The 15,745-nt window shown below is 41.0% G+C and overlaps 1 protein-coding gene across 7 annotated transcripts in view; it reads left to right on the forward strand.

The window, feature by feature from the left end:
• Nucleotides 1-15,745, forward strand: part of ZNF385B (zinc finger protein 385B) — a 279,989-nt gene that overhangs the window by 154,226 nt on the left and 110,018 nt on the right. The gene's annotated exons all lie outside the window — the stretch shown is intronic.

A 15,745-nucleotide genomic window follows, 5' to 3' on the forward strand; every position in this document is an offset into this window, starting at 1 on the left:
TTGATGCAGGAGGCTATCAATCATCTTCTGCATATTCGGACCATTAGAGAGGTCTCATCTGAACAACAGGGTCAAGGCTGTTACTCTCTATTGTTTGTGGTCCCAAAGAGTTTGTTTACAATGTTATCTGGATGATATTTAATTTTGTCATCTTCCAGGCATCAAGCAAATTTGGATACCAAGATTACTCTGGACACCCTTCAAGGTCACGGCTTTTCCATAAATTGGGATAAAAGCCATTTGATCCCTTCAACTAGGTTAGTTCATTTAGGGGCAGTGATAGATACCGTGGAGGGCAAGGTTTTTCTCTCTCAGGACAGGTTAAATAGTATCCAGTCTTTGGCCAGAGAGATCAGAGCCTTAAAGAGGGTTTCCCTGGCAGTTCTGTCTCAACTGTTAGGGAAACTGATTTCTTGTATTTCCATTGTGCCTTGGGCTCGATTCCATTCTAGAGATCTGCAGTGGTTCCTGCTACCTTTCCAGCAATCCGGAAGAGCCACTTCCAACGTCCGGATAAAGGTACCACACAATGTTCTCTGATCGCTCCGCTGGTGGTCAGAAAACACGATAAACAAGGGGTGTCCTTTCAAGGAACCTTGCAGGGCAACGATCACAAGCGATGCCAGCCTGGTAGGATGGGGAGCTCACTTCCAATCCCACACTGCACAGGGAAGTTGGACTATTTCCGAACAATCACAAAGCATCAACCTGTTGGAGCTGCGAGCAGTTCATCTGGTGTTACGCAGTTTTCTACTCCTTTTCCAATCACGCCATTTTCTGGTCTTGACAGACAATATCACAACCAAGGCCCACGTAAACAGACAGGGGGGTACCCACTCCAAACTTCTGATGCTGGAGACGGCCAGGTTGTTCAAGTGGGCCGAGGCCAATCTGTTTTCGCTCAAGGCAGAGCACATAGCAGGGGCCTTAAACACACAAGCGGACTGGCTCAGCAGGGCCACGATAGATCAGACAGAGTGGCGCCTACACCCGTCTTTCTTCCAGGAAGCAGTGCAGAGGTTTGGGCAACCGGTGATCGATCTGTTTGCCTCTCCCCTCAACGCCCAATTGCCCCGGTATATTTCAAGGTACCCGACTCAGGGGGCGGAGGCCGTCAACGCCCTGCAATGTCAGTGGCCTCCCAGACTTCTATATGCGTTTCCTCCACTCCCTGTAATACCCAGGTTGATCAAGAAGTTATTGGAGGAACGAGCGGAATTGATATTGGTCACCTCTTACTGGCCCAGGCGAACGTGGTTCGCGGGCTTACAGGACCTGTCGAGAGAACAACCTTGGAAAATTCCACCGTCGAGGGTTTCCCTCTCGCAAGGGCCAGTACTTCACCCGGACCCACAATGGCTCAGCCTAGCCGTATGGAGGTTGAGCGGAGCCATTTAAGGACCCAACAGATTTCAGAGGATGCCATTGCCACCATACAAGCATCCAGACAGTCCTCAACAAATCGTACATACAAGGCCATGTGGTCCGCTTTCTGTCGCTGGTGCCGGGGGTCTAAGATCGACCCAACCGCCACATCAGTAGGACAATTATTGGACTTTTTACAGGAGGGGTTGACCAAGGGCCTATCTCCAAATACTTTACGCAGACAGGTGGCGGCCTTAGCCTCGGTGATATCCTGGGGTGACCTTCGTTCCATAGCAAACCATCCACATGTCCGCAGCTTTCTTAAGGGTGCTGCAAACATACGACCTCCTGTAATTCACTGCTATCCCACTTGGGAGCTCAACAAGGTGTTAACCACACTTACAACTGGCCCGTTCGAGCCTTTAAGAACCGCTAGTCTCAAATTCCTGACATATTAGGTCTTCTTAATTGCGATCACATCAGCAAGGAGGATTTCTGAATTGGCAGCATTGTCGATGAGAAAGGACCTGTGCGTGTTTCATGCGGACAGAGTGGTTCTCAGATTGGATCCATCGTTCACCCCTAAAGTAAATTCAGTCTTCCACAGAGCGCAGGAGTTCGTGCTTCCAAATTTTTGTCCAAAACCATCTCATAGACTGGAGCATCAATGGCATCGACTTGACGTTCGAAGGGCGTTAAGCATCTATCTAGACCGCATGGCGGCATTTCGAAAATCTGAGGCTCTATTCCTATCCTTCAGCCCATCCACTTTAGGACACAAGGTGTCGTCAATGACCATTGGTAGATGGTTGAGAGCCACCACAGCTAAAAGTTACGAATGCCAGTCCGTCTCAGTTCCTAAGGGCATTACAGCCCACTCAACAAGGAGTGCGGCAACATCAGCAGCATGGGCCACACGGGCTTCCATAGACGAAATTTGCAGAGCGGCAACTTGGGCTTCACCATCGCCCTTTGTCAATTTTATCAATTATAAAATTGATGTATATGCCTCAGTGGACGCTTCATTTGGCAGAAGAGTCCTGCAGAGGGTCCACAGAGTTTAGGAGTGGATTTCGATCCAGACGGAGTCCCTCCCTAAGGACAGGCCAAGATTTTGCATGTCCCACTTCTGGATGCTCTGAACAGCTCATGAGAGAAAGGGCGTTGGTACTTACCTGATACACCCGTTCTCTGTGAGCTGTGAAGAGCATCCAGCCCCACCCATTTCTTTCCATCTGGTGGGGTTCCGTTCCAGTCAGGGATCTAGATTAGGTGATGAGTTCCTGAGTTTGGCACTCAGTCTTCGCAAAACTGGGGGACGCTGGGGAGGTGTCCCGTGGAGGAGGAGGAGCGTCCCGGAGTTTTAAGCCCAGCCTTTCCAGAAAAGACTGAAGCACCTCCCACTTCTGGATGCTCTTGACAGCTCAAGAGAACGGGCGTATCAGTTAAGTACCCTTTCTGTTTCCATGGTAAATTTGATTTTGGGGTGTGTGCTGTTTAGGTGTGTTAGGAAATTGTTTAGGTTTTCTTTTCTATGGGGCCAAATAACAAATGTGTCATCGATGTATCTTAATCACAGTTTGGGTTTGTGGGTGGCATTTGCCAGGGCTCTGAATTCGAATTCTTCCATGAACAAGTTTGCAATAACGGGTGACAGTGGTGATCCCATGGGGGCTCCTTCAATTTGCTTGTATCTTTATCTTTTGTATATGAAATACGTGTTGGTTAATTAGTGTTCTGCTAGTTCCACAAGGTGTTTGGGTGGTTGGTATTTGTTTTTGATGATTTCTAGGGTTTCTTTTATCGGGATATGGGTGAATAGTGAAACCACGTCAAAACTTACAAGCAGATCTTTTTGTTCCATGTGTAGATCTTTGATCATTTCTAAGAGGTGGTATGAGTTTTGTACATGTGAAGCTGTTGCTTCAGCATGGGGCTGTAGCTGCTTTGCTAGGTATTTGGCTAGGTTTTGTAGTGGTGCTCCTCTGGAGCTGACTATGGGTCTCTGAGGTATGCCTTCTTTGTGTCTTTTGGGGAGGCCATATAGTTTGAGGCATCTGGAAGGTTTTTCTCTTGTAATGATCATCTGTTGGATCTATATATATGCATGCATATATGCATATATGTATGTGTGTGTGTATATATATATATATATATATATATATATATATATATATATATATATATATATATACACACACACACATACACACACACACACATTGCTCAAAAATAAAGGGAACACAAAAATAAGACATCCTAGATCCGAATGAATGAAATATTCTTATTAAATACTTTGTTCATTACATAGTTGAATGTGCTGACAACAAAATCACACAAAAATTATCAATGGAAATCAAATTTAGCAACCCATGGAGGTCTGGATTTGGAGTTACACTCAAAATTAAAATGGAAAAAAACACGACAGGCTGATTCAACTTTGATGTAATGTCCTTAAAACAAGTCAAAATGAGGCTCAGTAGTGTGTGTGGCCTCCACGTGCCTGTATGATCATCCTACAATGCCTGGGCATGCTCCTGATGAAGTGGCGGATGGTCTCCTGAGGGATCTTCTCCCACACGTGGACTAAAGCATCCCCCAACTCCTGGACAGTCTGTGGTGCAACATGGCGTTGTTGGATGGAGCGAGACATGATGTCCCAGATGTGCTCAATTGGATTCAAGTCTGGGGAACAGGTGGGCCAGTCCATAGCATCAATGCCTTCGTCTTGCAGGAACTGCTGACACACTCCAGCCACATGAGGCCTAGCATTGTCTTGCATTAGGAGGAACCCAGGGCCAACCGCACCAGCATATGGTCTCACAAGGGGTCTGAGGATCTCATTTCAGGACCTAATGGCAGTCAGGCTACCTCTGGCGAGCACATGGAAAGCTGTGCAGCCCCCTAAAGAAATGCCACCCCACACCATTACTGACCCACTGCCAAACCGGTCATGCTGGAGGATGTTGCAGGCAGCGGAACTTTCTCCATGGCATCTCCAGACCCTGTCACGTCTGTCACATGTGCTCAGTGTGAACCTGCTTTCATCTGTGAAGAGCACAGGGCGCCAGTGGCGAATTTGCCAATCTTGGTGTTCTCTGGTAAATGCCAAACGTCCTGCATGGTGTTGGGCTGTAAGCACAACCCTCACCTGTGGACGTCGGGCCCTCATACCACCCTCATGGAGTCTGTTTCTGACCGTTTGAGCAGCCACATGCACATTTGTGGCCCGCTGGAGGTAATTTTGCAGTGCTCTGGCAGTGCTCCTCCTGTCCCTCCTTGCACAAAGGTGGAGGTAGTGGTCCTGATGCTGGGTTGTTGCCCTCCTATGGCCTCCTCCATGTCTCCTAATGTACTGGCCTGTCTCCTGGTAGCACCTCCATGCTCTGGACACTACGCTGACAGACACAGCAAGCCTTCTTGCCATAGCTCGCATTGATGTGCCATCCTGGATGAGCTGTACTACCTGAGCCACTTGTGTGGGTTGTAGACTCTGTCTCATGCTACCACTAGAGTGAAAGCACCACCAGCATTCAAGAGTGAACAAACCATCAGTCAGAAAGCTTAGGAACTGAGAAGTGGTCTGTGGTCACCACCTGCAGAACCACTCCTTTATTGGGGATGTCTTGCTAACTGCCTATGCTTTCCACCTGTTGTCTATTCCATTTGCACAACAGCATGTGAAATTGATAGTCAGTCAGTGTTGCTACCTAAGTGAACAGTTTGATTTCATAGAAGTGTGATTGACTTGGAGTTACATTGTGTTGTTTAAGTGTTCCCTTTAATTTTTTGAGCAGTGTATTCATTTTCTGAGAAATATTGCTTAATCTTTCTGTTATTTATTTAGATAACAATTTTATTATAGGAAAAAATAAAACTAAAAAGAATAAAAATAGAAGGTGCAGAAAATAAATAAAAAACAAATAGAAAAGAAAGTAAAAATATAGTAAAAAGAAAGAAAAGAAATATATAAAAAACAACTTCCTACTTTCATCATAATTATTAATAACGTTAGTAATATATTACCTCCTCTTAAAATGAACATATGATCTCTTCTTCCCATCTCTTATCTATAAACAAATCCATAAAGCAACATCATTTCAGGCCTGGTGTCAGTAAATTCCATTATTACCAGAAATTATATATCCTAACTTAATTTTGATCAAATAAGTCAACTTTATATTCCTTCCTTTGAAATTTTAATCTTCATTCAAATAATGTCTTAAAACTTTTATTTCTTTTCGTTTCTTGTTTGTTCCTTTTAATGAGATTTTTAAAATATTTTAACAAGTCTCTTGTAAATTCAATATAGGAAAATTATTCAGATCTCTCACTTGGCTTATGGTTTGTATAGCCATATTAAGTATTAAAACATCAGCCAGTTTCTTTTGTATGTCCAAAGTAGCCATGCTTGTCTAGTTCCTATTTTATTATATCTTTCTGACATAGTCTCTCCATAAAGATAGATCTTTCTGTTGACACTGTTAAAATTAATTTCTGAATCAATTTTTCAAAAATATCCTTCAATATGTCCCTTAGAATATTTTGCTTCATTCTCTAATTGTATGTTGAGTTGATGTATCCTTCTCTTTTAATTATAATTTTTAGTTTTCTCCAGTGTCCAATTTTTACAACATTAAGACTTTTTTTAAAAAATTCAGAACAAAACTATTTTCCCATGGAAAGGATTTATTATTATTATTATTATTATTATTATTATTATTATTATTATTATTATTATTATTATTATTATTATTATTATTGTTGGGCCATTAAAACATCAACATTATTCACTGATTACTTATTTATTTTTGTAAGCAAGTACTTTTTATAGTTTTGGACTTTCCCAAAACTTACAATTTTGACAGATACGCTGAATGTGTCAAGCAATGGTGAAGAAGTATAAGTATTCAACATGTATTCAGTAATAATGTATTCTGTCAGAATGTAGAATAGAATAGGATACTTTTATTGGCCAAGTGTGATTGGACACACAAGGAATTTGTCTTGGTATAAATACTCTCAGTATATATAAAAGAAAAGATACATTTGTCAAGAGTCGAGAATCATAAGGTACGACACTTAATGATAGTCATAGGTTACAATAAGCAATCAATCATATGAGACAAATTGTAGTCGATGATAATTTAGTGTTGGATCCATTATCCTGTAGAGCAGTTCTTCATTTGTTCAATCTCTCCTAGAATTGTTTTAGTATCTCTTCATCATGGTTCAGAGCTAAATAATTTCCTGGCAATTCCAGAGTCGGCTTTTGCTTATTACAAATAAATAAACGGTTAGGGTTAGGGTTTAGAATACATCTCTCCTTGTTTTAGAGTATTTCTTCTAGGAATTGAAGCTTGTGCATGTCAGATTGCCCTTCCCTTTTTTCTCCCGACAGCGAACTTGGGAAATGGATTGAGCTGAGAGAAACTGGCACAGTGTCATCTACCCTAGCGCTCGATAAGTGGGAACTAGGACCTGCTGCTTTCATTTACTCATAACTCAGAGACTATGACTGCACCAAATGAAATTAGCTTCAAAGTGAGATCACCATGTTGCAAATAATACTTGCTTCAACAGACATTTACATTGTTTTGATGCTGTGAAGCAGCCTCTTGTTTCTCTTCATTGTATCTTCGCAGGTAATTTTTCACTCCTTTGTCCTGACTTCAGACTCATTTGTTCTCTCTGATAATATAGCAATTGGATTGACTCTAATGAATTCTTTGCAACTTTATAGCAATAGTATTTTTCTTAAAGGCACTCTTAATTTAACATTAAGCACTCAATAGTGGAATGCAAGGAAGGTTCTACTGTGCATAAAAATCCAGACTGGATTAAGCTGTTTCATTATAGTTTCTGCACCATTATGAATCCTTCTAATTCAGCATTCACATTATTATTCTTTTGGCCATTCTCCATTCTACCTGCACAGAATGAGCATGGACAAAGAAAGAAAGACACACACACACACCCATGAGCCATTTAACTTACACAGTTCCTCTCTTTCTCTATTAACAGGACTTATGTCTTATCTACAGTTGTTGATCGGTCTTGGTCAACTTGGCTGTCTCAAAATGTTAAGTAGATTCAGACCGAATTAATAATTGGAAGGGGGATCAGCAAGAAATGCTAGATTTGTAGCCTAGATCAGCAGTCCCCAACCTTTGTGACTTGGTGGCCTGTCTGGGAGAGGGAAACTAGGCCGTGTAAGTGGCTGGCCCAAGTTCCGAAAAGGCCGCAGCCCGGTAGTGGGCTACAGCCCAGGGGTTGGGGACCCCTGGCCTAGATGGAGATGTTGAAAAAAAGGCAATAGCAATTTTTTTACATACAGTTCTCAGGAAAATTATATGGATGTATCTACTAGATTTCTTTTAGAGAGACCTTATCCATGCCTTCATAATGTCAGCGTTTATGTCAGCATTCCGAGTAACACACCCATTGAAAGCAGAGCTCTGAGGCAGGTAGATTCAGGGGTGGAATTCTACCGGTTTGGGCCGGTTTGGGAGAACTGGATGTTAATTTTACATTCAGTTCGGGGAACCAGTAGTTCTGAAGAACAGCTGGCCCCGCCCACTCCACCCCTCCCCTTCCAGGAGTACCCACTAGGCTCATCTGGCTCTCAGTTAAATGTAGGACAGCCTCCTGGGAGCAAAAACGGCGTGGTGGGGAGGGTCTGGCGCCGCCTCTCCCCCACCCTGTTTTTGCTCCTAGGAGGCTCCAGGGAGGCTTGCTAGGCTGAAAATGGGGTGTGTGGGGGGGTCCAGCACCAACCCCTTCCCCATTTTTGTTCTCAGGAGGCTCCAGGGAGGCTTGCTAGGCCGAAAATCATCCCCCCCCTTTTTGCTCTCAGGAGGCTCCAGGGAGGTATGCTAGACTGAAAACGCGCCCCCCCACACACACACCTGCGTTTGCTCCTAGGAGGCTCCAGAGAGGCTTGCTAGTCCCCGTTTTGGGCTTAGCAAGCCTTCCTGCAGCCTCCTGGGAGCATCTAGCCATCCAGTATGCCTGATTTCAGTGTTTAGTCAAAAAAACATTTGGAGCGAATACAGTATTGATTACTGCCTGGGGTAAAACAAAACTATGCAGCCTCCTAAAACTGTTGGAGTCAATCTTCTTTCTTTATTCCATATCCTCCTCTTCAAAACTAGTAAGGTGCTCTGCTTTTTCATGCCAGGCTTAGTGTGATAAGTTCAGAGTGGGTTTTGTAGAGAACAGCAGGGTCCCCAACCGCCGGTCCGCGGACCGGTACCAGTCCGCGGAACAAGTCTTACCGGGCCGCTGGTTGCTGGGCGCCGCCATCTTTTTGGTAAAAAAGTGCTTCCGGTGAGCTTTTCGGGTAGAAAGCTCACCGGAAGCACTTTTTCATCAAAAAAGATGGCGGCGCATGCCTTCGGTGAGCTTTTCCGGGTGAAAGCCATTTCTACCGAAAAGCTCACGGAAGCTATGCCGCCATCTTTTTGACGAAAAGTGCTTCCGGTGAGGTCACCGGAAGCACTTTTTCATCAAAAAGATGGCGGCGCCCAGCTGATGCCGGGTACTGGGCCGCAGCGTCAAAAAGGTTGGGGATCACCGGAGAACAGCTTACCTTTAGGTCTCATTCATTTGCTCAATTTCAGAGCATGCATTACACAATTTCCAAAGCATAATTCAGACTATTCAGCAGTTTGCCTAGCTGCTGCTTCATTATTCTATTGCTGTCACAACCTCTATGGAGTCCAATGGCCTTTTAAATTTGACAAGCAAAAAACACAGTAAACATTTCTCACAAATATTTTCCCTCTTGCACTTTGTGGTTCAATATTTAACATACAAAATTATGTTCTGTGTTACTTACTATTCAGGCGGTTGCAAAGTTGTGTTTTTTGTTGTTGGAAGGCAACTTTAATTTGAAGATGGTGGTAAATTCTTGGTAATAAAATGGCAAGTAGAAACGCTCACTTCTACTTGCCATTTAGAAAGGGTTAGAAAGAATGAGAAGGTTAACCTTTGCTTTGTTTCCAATCTCCTTTTCTTGATTTGGTCTTCATAAAAAGTAGCTTTGGAATTGAAGCCCTATGTGTTAAAACAAAAGTCTTTCTGTTTAAGGATAAGTATGCAAAAAGTTTCAAGATTAATCCACGATGTTTAATGCTTTTAAATATCTGGGTGTTGTACTAAGGTTTAAGTCAGGGGTCTTCAAACTTGGCAACTTTAAGACTTGTGGACTTCAACTCCCAGAATAGCTGGCTGGAGAATTCTGGGAGTTGAAGTTTATAAGTCTTTTTTTTTTTTAAATAAAGTTTTATTTGGGTTTTCACACATACAAATACAAGTAAAACATCTTTTTTGAAAATAGCATTGTCCCAGGTTGAACTTCTTTATACAGACACAAACTCAATTTCATGCTCATTTTTGTGTTCTGTTCCATATCTTATACTATTCAACATTTTCTATATAGTTTTTCCCCTCTTTTAATTTTCTCAATTTATTTTGATTATCTCATCTCAATTCAAATCATTATATTTATACTTTTGTCTGTTCTGTTTCAATTTCATATTATCTTCTCTCATTAAACAAATTTTCTCCTGTAGTTACTAATTGGAGTATGACACCTTTATATCTTTTAATTATATCCATTCAACTCTTATTTAAACTTCAATATATACCTTAAGGTTATGACCTTCAATATAATACATAATAATACATAACTTCCAATCGAATTCTGCTTGGTACATTCTTATAATACACACGATATTCTTTAAAAAAAAGGATTATAAATATATGTAATTATAAACCCTCATTCCATTCCAATTCAATTCTATCATTAATAATCATTAACATCTTAACATCTTTAACATTTCTTTTCAATTAAATATCATACTTCCTTAAAGACACATATAATCTCCATAATTAATTTTTCCCTTATTTCTCTTCACATATGTTTTGTAAATCATTAAATATTCATTTTGTTTACATTTATTTATTGGCGAGCATTCCACTGAGTTACGATAGCTATTTTATCAAACATTTTAATCATACATTGTTTCATATTTTCTGAAATTATTTCTATTTCTAATATAACAATACTATCTTATGTACCTTTGCAGAATTCCTTTTTCCATTAGATTTTCACCCATTATCTCTAAATAGGCCCTGTTTCTCTATGTTTTGTTTCTGTCCTTTATAACTTCTTTTCCTTTCTTTCTTTCCTCTCTTCTTCTCCCTCCCCTTTTTACCCCCTTGTCTCTCTACTTCTAATTCTCTCTTCTGCATTTCCCTCTTCTGTTGCTTTCTGATTTTATACTTACTTTTCACTCTATTCTTTTTTGGGATTGTTTTTCCCAATCTTAAACTTTCCATTCTCTTTCCCCCCTTTCCTTTTTCCCCCCACCTAAGATTACTTGTTCATTAAAGATGGCTTCTTCTTTGTCGCAATCTTCTTGTTCTGCAGACATTTCTTGTTGTTTCTCATAGTTCCAAATCTCCATTTCTAAGAACTGAAATACGAAGCCAAAAGAACCTCTCCCTTCTTGTGTATCTTCTTTGTACTTTTTAAGTTCCATTTTCAGTTCTTCTAAAAGTGGAGCCATTTTAAACAGTTTTAAACAACCACCCGATTGATTTTAGTCATTCAAATACAATAACCAAGAATCCAGAGATCACCAGGTAATCCAAAGTCCCAAGCTGTTTCTTCTTATTTCTTTTTCCACTTTCTCTTCCTGGGGTTTTACTATTTTGTTGCGATGTTTCAGTTAAGATGTATCTTTTGGAACTCTTGTTGAGATTTTGCTGTAAGTTCTTTTTAATTCCAGGCAGTCTCCTCCCTTCCAGATCCTGCCCTTTTATTCTTTTTCTCTCCTTTCCTGTTTTCAAAAGCTTTTAATTATCCAGAAATCTTTATTATCCCTTTGACTTTTTATTTTCAGCATTAAATGCCTATTAATGTCAAAGTGGATTTTTTTTTCCAATTTCTTGCTTAGGTCTCTTAGCTGTTAGTATAGGAAAAGGAGAAAAAAAACAAATCTTTTCCGTTTTCTCTCTCCTTCGCAGCTTAAAAATCTTCTTAGGGAACAATGTTATTGGTTTTTTTTAATAGTTTCAATTCCAGGGTACCTTATTTGTTGCTTTTGCTGTTTGACCCGGTCAACCAAAACTTTCTCTTCTTATCTTCCTCCTGCACATTCTTTTCCGGTCGAGTTCTTCTTTGTGGTGGCCATTTCTGACCACCGCTACAACCGCCTTCGGGAAAGGGAGTAAAGGCCAGCTGGGGAGGAGAGATGCGGCTCTCCTCAACCCTGCAGGCAGTCTCCCCCTTCTTCACCACCTCTATGGGGTGGCTTAGCCCTGAAACCAGCCAGCTCGGGACGCTTCAGCAGTGAACACAGATCGAAACCGCGCAGAGATGCGGTTTCAATCTGTCACCGAAGAAGCTCAAACCGGAAGTTCCTGAAGTTTATAAGTCTCAAAATTGCCAAGTTTGGGAACCCCTGGTTTAAGTAGAAAGCGGTTCCAGTTGAAAATATACCATGAATAGCATAGAGATGCATAGTAGCTCTCCTTTCTTTCTTTCTTTCTTTCTTTCTTTCTTTCTTTCTTTCTTTCTTTCTTTCTTTCTTTCTTTCTTTCTTTCTTTCTTCCTTCCTTCCTTCCTTCCTTCCTTCCTTCCTTCCTTCCTTCCTTCCTTCCTTTCTTTCTTTCTTTCTTTCTTTCTTTCTCTTAAAAGGAAGAAGAAAAAGAGGGAAGGATGGGAGAAAGAAAGAAAGGGAGGGAAGGGAGAAAGAGTGAAGGGAAAGGAATGTCAATAAGATATGGATGGATGGATGAATGGACGGATGGATAGAGGGAGGGAGGGAGGGAGGTGGGGAAAGAAAAAGAAGAGGAAGGAAGGACCACAAACCCTGGCACCAGATGCAGCTTCAGAGGATGTTTTGAAAAAGCACAGCAAGCAAGGGCTGGAAGGGACCTCAGAGGTCATCTAGTGCAACCCCACTCCAAGAGCTTTGTTAAAGTGAGTTTCTATCTTTTGACCCACCCAGTCACGTAACCACCAAGCCACACCCAGCCAGTTACATGACCAACAAGACACGTTCAGCCAGTTATGTGACCACCAAGCCACACCCACAAATTAGGTCACACCCACAGAACCGGTTATTAAGAGATTTGAATCCCACCCCTGGGTAGATTCCTCAAAGAACATGTTTGTTCGATACATCATATCGGCACAGCCAGTGAAAACGAACTCCAAAAGTTCCTGGGTTTTCACTTAAAAAACTCCCCCCCTCCCAGGTGTCACTGGTCACATTGTCCAATCAATATAGCTAGCAGGCTCCTCTCCTCCTTCAGCAGCCACCTATTACGATGACCTTGGTTCTCACATGAAAACTTTTTGTTTTGACTGTTAGCCAGGCTATCTACTTCCCCCCTCCCTTCGCCCTCTCAGGCTTCGTGGCAACTATGAGGCAGCACAAGAAAGCTTCAGCCAGGTTCGCTTCAGAGTTGACAATATAATAATGATGATGCAGGATTGCATAAATAAATTGGCACAATAGTGTAGATTAGGATAACCTAGATTTTATTAGGTTGTCTTAAAATGTTGATCAGAATAAATAATTTGAAGACTGGGCCAGTAACCTAGTGTCTCTTCTTAACTTAAGAACCACAGTGCTTCAAGTGCACAGTGCTTCAGTGTTTTCATAGTCATTACATACACACACATCACCAAATATGCATGATCAAAATGGAATACAGATAGTCCTCAACACAGTTGAGCCCAAAATTTATGTTCCTAAGTGAGACATTTTGTTAAGCGAATCTTGTCCCATTTTATGACTTTAATTGCCACAGATGTTTAGAGAATCACTTCAGTTACACTATTAAGTTAGTAACAGAGTTGTAAAGTAAATTTGGCTTCCCCATTGACTTTGTTTGCAAGAAGGTTGCAAAAGGGGATCCCATGATCCCAGGACTTTGCAAACTTCATAAATATGAACCAGTTGACAAGCAACCAAATTTTTGATCACATGACAATGGGGATGCCACAATGGTTGTAAGTGTGAAAAGCGGTCATATATCACTTTTTTTATAAATCATTTTTTTCAGTGCTGTTATAACTTTGAACGGTCACTAAACAAACTGTTGTAAGTCGAAGACTACCTGTACAAAACCCTGAGAAGAAGCTGTTCTCTGGCCTAGCCCCTGAATTATAATTCAACCTCTATTCTGAATATTCAAGAAATTACTGTATTTCCATTGTTGGGAAATGTAGAATTGCCAGATGTCAATATAAACTGAATGGGTTGGTGTTCCTATATAGAGAAGTTCACTCAAATTGTAAGCTGTAATTTCAATGCTTGTTTGAAGTTTTTAAAATAATGCCATAGCTAAAACCTGCAACTGCAACCTTCCGAAAGCATTGCCACCGCTTTTACCCAGAAGGTGATTGCTTACTAGCAAAGCAAAGGGAAGGAGGAGTAGATGTTCTAGCTGCTTTGATCTTTTTTAGAAACGATATTAAAATGTTCAACTGTGCAGCCTTTAGGTTATATTTGGTCTCGTGTTGTCATCAGGTAGGCTGTTCTCGTTCTCGAATCAAATTGCAAACTGTCTCCCCAACTGTAATTAAGAGCTAAGCAGTGGTGTCAGGGAGTAGGATTTGTTCAGGCTTATCACTTTCCTGACGCCTCTTAGCACCAAACCTCACAAAAGCATGGTGGTGAAATGAAGGCATTATTTATGTTAGATAGGTAGTTGCACATCTAATGCCTAATTGCTTATCATGGACTATAATCTTATAACTAAGGTAAGCGTTAAGGTATCTCTTTAGAACACAGTTAGGCTTTCTCCTTCCTTTTGTTTTTGCTTTGTTTTACCATTTTTATAAGGTTGAAAAACAAACAACAACTAAATCTGTCACAGAAATTACTTGGCTAAAGGGAAATAAACAGGATTAGAGTAATTTTATAGAACACGCTTTCTTTTTGAAAAGATTAGACTAATTTATCAAGCAATACCATGGAAAGCAATCAGCTTACAGAAAAGGCGATAGTTACCAAGATCAGCAATTCTGCCATATTTTTCAAGATCATTTCAAACCAAATTATTAATTATAATACTGTAATACAATGCAGTAGAATACAGATCAGGTTGTTATCATTGTCATTTCACAAGTCCTTGTCACTTATAAGTCTTAAAATCCTTTGTTTAAACAATGTATGAATTTGAGGAGGAAACTTGACAATTTGTCATTGATTCAATTTGTGGGAATTTGAGGGACCGATGGGGTAATTCTGTGACTAAAGTACAGTGACATTCCTTTATTGGGTTTAACAGTGACAGATGAGTTTATTGACTGTAACTTTATTTTCACTTGCCAGATCAGGAATGAACATGTAGATTTCTTTGCAGTAGATGTATTTCCACACTGGTACCTAAAGCCAGGGAGAGCTCTTGTATGTTCTATCCTTAAGAAGAAATATGGTAAAACTGCTTTCTTGCATACAGATCTAATCTAGGGATGGGATTCTACCAGTTCGCACCTATTCGCTAGAACCGGTTGTTAACATTCTAAGCAGCTCGGAGAACTGGTTGTTAAAAGAAATTATTGGCCTAATCCTGTAAAGAAGGCAGGAAGGAAACATTCTGGTGTTGCTTACAGAAACTGTCTCTCCATTAACCCTTATTACATTCTTGGCAGGACTAGACTTCATGTCTCAGGAACGTCTCTGGAGGTTTTTCCCCCTCCTTTGCTGGTACTTTGCTTGTGGGGAGTGACCATTTGAAGTTACAATGGCACTGAAAAAAGTGACTTATGACCATTTTTCACACTTACGACTGTTGGAACATCCCCACAGTCATGAGAGGCCAGGCGAGGAGATGTGTGCCTCGATGTGAGTGATACTGAGTTGGCCACGCCCAGCCAATAACATGACCACCAAGCCATGTCCACCCAGTCACATGACCACCAAGCCACGCCCACCACCTAAGCCACGCTCACAGAACCGGTTGTTAAAAAATTTGAATCCCACCCCTGATCTAATCCATTCTAAATGGATACTTTACATCATAAAGTATATTGTGATTCAACAGGGTTATGGGAATTAAGTTACAAATCAGCTAAATTTTGCATGACCGTTCTTATGAGTTTTAAAATAGCAAGATATCTGGTGAGGTATATGTTGGCAAAGTCTTTTGCATTTGTATGGGAGTAAAAAAAAAGTCCCGTTCCCCCCTAAATGTCTGTATAGCACAGTTATGGTTAACTGAGCTAATAAAAGCAGTTAGAAAAGCTAAGCTTTGTAGAGGCAGAGAAAGTTCCACTTAAAAGTAGAGACTGTCTTTGTTTCAGCAATCCAGTGTGCAGTGGAACACCCTAGGGAGGGCATCAGGTGTTTTTAAA

The sequence above is a fragment of the Notechis scutatus genome, chromosome 1, assembly GCF_049901735.1.
Source record: "Notechis scutatus isolate UNSWTSFEM ecotype Mainland chromosome 1, rNotScu1.2, whole genome shotgun sequence".
In the NCBI taxonomy this organism is placed as follows: domain Eukaryota; kingdom Metazoa; phylum Chordata; class Lepidosauria; order Squamata; family Elapidae; genus Notechis; species Notechis scutatus.